The sequence below is a fragment of the Neolamprologus multifasciatus genome, chromosome 15, assembly GCF_963576455.1.
Source record: "Neolamprologus multifasciatus chromosome 15, fNeoMul1.2, whole genome shotgun sequence".
Lineage (NCBI taxonomy): Eukaryota > Metazoa > Chordata > Actinopteri > Cichliformes > Cichlidae > Neolamprologus > Neolamprologus multifasciatus.
In genome coordinates this window covers 9,142,037-9,148,377 of record NC_140453.1, presented here as the reverse complement: position 1 = coordinate 9,148,377, position 6,341 = coordinate 9,142,037, and the positions used below count along the sequence as shown (strand labels likewise).

The 6,341-nt window shown below is 40.0% G+C and overlaps 1 protein-coding gene across 2 annotated transcripts in view; it reads right to left on the bottom strand.

Moving 5' to 3' along the window:
* Window positions 1–5,615: 5,615 nt before the first annotated feature.
* The window catches only part of tdh (L-threonine dehydrogenase), a 7,096-nt gene continuing 6,370 nt past the window's right edge, over window positions 5,616–6,341 (bottom strand). For both annotated transcript variants that reach the window (XM_085133354.1, XM_085133355.1), the window contains exon 9: window positions 5,616–6,341. This exon is cut by the window's right edge and continues 401 nt beyond it. The gene's annotated coding sequence lies outside the window, so the exon portion shown is untranslated.

The window sequence follows — 6,341 nt, the reverse complement described above, 5'->3', positions numbered from 1 at the left end:
GAAATATTGTTCTCTGTTTTTCCTTTCCTTTCTGTTTTTTTTTTAAGTTGCTTAACTCATGAAGAGAAGCAAACCTGAATCATCTCTCCTCTCTCACTTAATGCCCTTAATGCCACTTTTCACCTTTAGAAATCCTGTTGAAAGGTCTCTCACTAACAGAAGAAGCACTTGAACTCTGAAAAAGAAGCCTGCAAGCTGCCTTTGAATTCGGCGGCTTTACCCGCAGCAGAATAAACAGTAAATGCACACGTGGGCCAACTGAAGTTCACACAAAATACTGTAGTCATGCTTATGTAACTTAGCACAAACCTAAATAAAGGCACAGCAATAGTATCAACAGATGCAGTGGTGGACTCTGTAATAGTGACTTTCACTTTGATCATTGGCATGCTAAAAAATTAAGCTTAGTAGATCATGGTAGATCAAAATCTGACATTTCAACACTCACAGCTGCATCAGTTTTGACGAAATCTCCAACAACACTGATTGAATTGCAGCCCCAACCCATGACCAGTGTTGGGGAGTAACGGAATACATGTACTGCCGTTACGTATTTAAAATACAAAATATGAGTAACTGTATTCCGTTACAGTTACCGTTTAAAAAGGTGGTATTTAGAATACAGTTACTTTGTTGAAATAAATGGATTACACGGCGGTACTTCCCTGTTTCATATTGTCACGGGTCAGGACCATTGACTGTAGAAAAGAAAACTGTTTTCTACAGTCAATGGTCAGGACTGTTTGGGTTTTGTTTGACAGCTATGTTCAGTTGTTCCAGGCGGCAGCGTTACGGTTGCCATGGTTACAGGGTGACGCTCTCTCTCTGCGTGTTTCCTGGGTGAGAGAGCGCCTTTTTGTTGTTGTTGTGCTAAGCTAATAGGCAGAATGCTACAGGTATAGCTCTAAAGAATGTAGCATCATAGGCAGTGTAGTCCGTGCTGCAGTGAGAATGGACTGCCATACCCGTTATGTGTCTGTGAGCGAGGGAGGGAGAAAAAGGAAAAGTACGAGCTGTCATCGAGCAAAAACAGGAGCTGGAAGCATGTAAATATAATAATAACCACTGCAGCCAAGAAGAGTGCCCAGTTGTAAGTAAGCTATTAAGACTCGACAGTACACCGTGTTCGTGTTTTCCTCCAAAAACAATAAGTTCTGTTGGAGCAGCCTTTCAACGCCTCTCCCTCTCTCTGTATCTCGCAAGCAAAGTTGACCCACACAACAAAGTAAAGCTATTTTTCGGCTAAGAGCCCGAAACAGAACCCACCGTATTAGCCAGAGGTCCCTTTACTATGGTTCGGAGCCGCGGACCTTCAGTAACAGTAATAAATCACAGCAATAGTACATTCCTGTAGTTGTAAACAGCATGATAATATATTGAGTAATCCAAAGTATTCCGAATACGTTACTCTCATTGAGTAACGTAACGGAATACGTTACAGAATACATTTTGGGGCATGTATTCTGTAATCTGTAATGGAATACATTTTAAAAGTAACACTGCCCATGACAGAGTCTCCACCATGTTTTTCATATGGCTGTAGACACTCAGTATTGGACCTCTTTCCTGACCTCCTCCTCCAGCCGTTTCTCCCTGTTTACCATCATTAAGAATGACTTCTTGACAGCCACCCTTCCACTGAAACAATTTCTGATGATGCTTCAGTGAACATTAAATGGATCAACTAAAGGTTCAGATGGCTCCTATGGGTCCTGTGTTAGGTCTTTGCTGGGGTTTTGTGCATTTTTTGACAGGCTGCTGGTAACAAAATGCCTAAAGATACGACTTAAAATTGCTCAAGACCCATTAAAACAAGTCACAAAAATCTGGCTCCTTGGAAACAAAATGTAAAGGAATGAGGGTTGACTCAAGACTTTGTACAGTGCTGTAGATTTGTGACATTTACTCTATATAATCTCGATATTCAGATTAGTATGAGCATATTTTAAGGTAATGGGATTTTTGATTTTGCATCTCTCAGCATTTTAAGCTTTACTGAATGAAGGGATATTATCATGTATTTCACCTGCTGTTAGCAACCTTAAAAAATCCAAGAGCACACTGCTCAATATGTTTGTTAGAGATCACTGATCTGCTTTAAAATATATGCAAATTAATTCCTTTAAAACATAACAGCTCTAATATTGTTTAACAAGCAGGAAAGAGTTGTTTTCTCAGGGTCAAAGAGGTTTATCTGTAACTATAGTTACAGATAAAGCGAGTGTGACAAACTTTTGTACAGAGAACAGTCTGTACAAAAGTTTTTGGCATGGCTGCCCTCCTCGAGCCCGAGCACAACAGCTTTCTCCTGTGGTGTGCAAGTCTTGAATTTGCTGGAGGTCAACAAACCAATGATTAAATAAAAGGTGTAGAAAGTTTTAATTGTGCAAAAGAACAGGCAGAGCCTAATGAGGCTTTCAAGCACAGAAAACAAACTTCAGAGATCATTTTACACAAACACAGACACCTAATATTGTTGCAGCAGTACATTGCAGGATCCTAGCTTTGCAGGCAAAAGTGTTAGGATGGAGTAAGTATTTGCAGAAGCTTTCTGGGAATATTTATCAGACTTCTTAGAAGAAAACCTGAAGAGTAAAACTCTTATTCTTGATATGTTATCCTGGCTTACCTTCACATTTGTTTGTGTAGAAAGAGCAAGAGCAGGAGTTGTTACTACTAAGCCATTTATTTTTCAATTGAATTCTTGAACAGTGATTCCAAATGAAGATTTCACATAGGATGTTGATTATTGTCTGATATGCAGCTGTTTTGTTCATTCATTGTGTTTTAAGTCACTAAGATGATCACTCAAACTGAACAGTTTTGGTTTCCATGTTTTCTGTGCCAAAGACTGAAGCTTGTCCGACAGCCCAGAATAAATATGTCACTAACTGCTACATAGACTCTGTAAATAGGCTGGCATAAAGGTGAACCCCAGCCTACACTGTACACCGACATGTTTGTATGCCACAGAGTCTAGTCCTGAAAGCACAGATTTACTCAGATTAGAAGGAGCGACTCTCATTTTATCTGCTGGTCCAGTGTCAGGTATCACTTGGGGTTTCTAACGGTCAAAACTGTATCAAGGGAACATATAATCTGACCTGAACTGTGGCTTGGGTTAACACCTCAAGCAGGGAATTAGGTTGCATAACCAAAGCCATGAAAGGATCAGTAGCAAAAAGTGTGCTCATCTTAACTCACAAGACAGCAGAACCTACACTTAATCAATCATCATTCATTTTTTCATGAATCTTGAAAGAGTGCTTTATATAAAATGCTAAAAGTGCTTTTCTAAGCATGTGCACACCGTGCACTTGAGGTGAAAGGGTCAGATCAGGTCTAAACATCATCAAATTAAAAACGTGGAGCTAAATTTAGAGATAGTTTAACCACGCAGTGCGTCAAGGGGAACATAACCCCGCAGTAAAAATTGATTTCACGACAGCTGTAAATATAGCCCAGTTCCAGACGACTGAACCGGTGAAAAATACATTGAGAGATTTGTAACCAACAATATTTCATATTCTTTATTGCCCTATGGGATGAAGCGCTTTCTGCAAACTCATGTAGTGTAAATAAATGTTTTTTTTATTTTTATGAATGCTTCCTTCACCCATGCCTGTGTGTAACTGTGTAATGGTTTCACAGAGCTGAGAAGCCCCAGTAATCGCACTCATAGGGAGGCCTCTACTGTTTTCTGCTTATGGCGGAGGGTGTTACACGAAGGCTTGTGGTCTTGGGTCCTTGGTGCTGGCGGTGTTAGGAGAGTGCCTTGGCCTGCATCCCCATGGCAACAAGCCTCCATGTGGACTAACAACTGGCTGTGGAACAGAGGCTGTGGTGTCTTCGGCTGACTGCGCCAGTGTAACATAATCTCCTGAACACTGTGAGAATCTCTTTACACAATGACGAACAGAGCAGCGGGGACCGAGCAACAAGAGAAGCTCTCTGACTGGCTGGTGGAAGGCAGCGCCCAGGGAGATGTCTTACATAAGAGGCTGAGTTCCACTTACAAGAAGGGGAACAGAAGTAGTACAACGTGAGAGCCTCTCTGTTTCCTGCACTACCCTTTAATGCCCCTCCTCCTTGTCACAGACATGTTCACTCGCATTCAGATACAGACATCCATAGCTGAGTTTCTCTGGGAGAAGACTGCCTCTGAGAACTTAACCTGCAGCCAGAACAAACTGCTGTATGCCTCTGTAGTGCATGCCTGCACACGAGTGTAAGTTAGCTGCGAATCCTACAGGTTTTACGTAGCTTTTTTGTTGTTGTTTTTTTTAGTCCAGAATAAGCTTTGCTTTTAATTCACAACAATAGAGAGTGAAAATGGTGCAAATATTGATTTTTATTTTCAAGCCCATAAAGCACAAGACTGCAAGCACACCTGGTGTTATTCAGGAGAGTAGAAATCCCATAAAACTCCCATTTTAAAAGGATTTGTACAAAGTAAGGTGGAGGTGGGACTAGTTTGAAATTCCACAGTTTTAAAAGCTTCCCCGATAGTTTGTTGAGATTTTCAAATAAAAAATAAACCTCTCAGCTTGGAGGTATACCTGCAGTTTTGCCGACAGATATTAAGACTGAACAGGTGATCATTAGTGATGAGAGCTCATGAGAGTAAGATAATAGGCAGCGCCCCTTCACTGACATAAACTCCCCATCTGTGCTCTTTCTCATGAAGCACAAACTGCAAACAAAGCAAAGCGAGGTCACCTGGAACAGCTACAGCAGTATTGACACAGAGAAATATGAGACAGGCTGTTGAATGTGTGGAGGACATTGCTGTCCTCAGGGTTACAGTTTATGATCCCGTTTGTAAGGAAAATCCAGCAGCTCTGGTTTATTGATTCTGGTTCTTGCTTTGAGATATGTGCCTTTTTTATATCTTAATAATTTATAGGTCAGCGTTAAGTGGCTTAAACAAAAACAACATTCCTCTGAAAATGGTGAGGTACAAGGACTTGACTAAAAATGAGCGAGAAAGCAGCCGGTGTCCAAAGAAAAGCTTTGGAAGACCTTCAGAAAGCTGGAGAACTGTTGGTCAAAACCTCTTTAAAAACAAGAACAAGAAAGTCTGGCTTCTTGGAAGCAAGATACAGTTGCCGAGAAGTTACTCGAAGGTTTGACATTTAATCGTGTAGACATGTAATCTTTATATTCAGATCAGTAAAGAACAGTTTTGACGGTAATCTGATTGTCAGTTCTACATCTATCAACAGGTTAAGCTTTGAGCAACCATTAAGGCCAGTAAATGCATACTATAGCACACTTAACTCTGTCAGTAACTAAATTATCCAAGTTCTGATCAACAGCATGCACAGCTCACAGCCCAATATGTATGCTAGAGATCACTGATCTGCTTTAAAACAAATGCAAATAAATTATTTTAAAACATAACAGCTCTAACATTCTTTACAGAGAAGGAAAGAGTTGTGTTGTCAGGACTGATGTGTTCACACTTGCTTTATCTGTGACTGGGAGAACAGTCTGTACAAAGGTTTTTGGTATGGCAAGCTGCCCTCTTCGAGCCCGGGTTTTGAACTCACTACAGGTCAACAAACTGATGGTTAAATAAAAGGTGTAGAAAATTACTGGAAAAGGACTCACAGTTATGTGATTTCTCTTTTTATTGTCAAAGCTTGCTGTTTGAATGAACAGGCAAAACCTGCTAAGACATTCACATAGAAGACAATCTTCAGAGTTTACAGAAATACAGTCTCCTCTAAACTCATTGCCCTTTCATGTGAAAATAATCAAAGACCTAATGTTAAAAATGAAGTAATAAACATGGACAGCAACATGTGGAAATAAAGGAAAAAGAGAGTGCTAAGAAGTGCTCCCGCATATGAAAACACCAACAGAATAAATAATTTGTCATGGAATACAAAGAAAAAACAATTCTTAAGAATCCCTGCACCACACTGCTTGAAAAAAATGGATACAATGTATCAGGTATTCATCCCTGTAGGTGATTAGGCTCCTTTATTTGTGAGAGGTTTTAAGATCCAACTCTGTCTAAAGTGCAACAAAGGATCCACCTCGTGTACGAGTATACCTCTTGCTTGAGTTTGGCCCCAAAGCTTTAGGCCTAAAATTCCCAGATTATGGAAACTTATCAGAAAAAAAAAAACCCTTACAATTTGGGTTTTCAAAAGAAAAACATAGAAATGCTTTCCCCATTTGTTAACTAGATTCCTCAGAAAATATTGCAAAATTTTGCACAATTCTTCAGCATGCAAGTTACCCCTTTGTTTCATCTAAACCCAGCTTCATGTTGATAATGTTGACACCAATTCAACTCATTGACTGCCCCTCACCCAAATCTCTAAATAGAA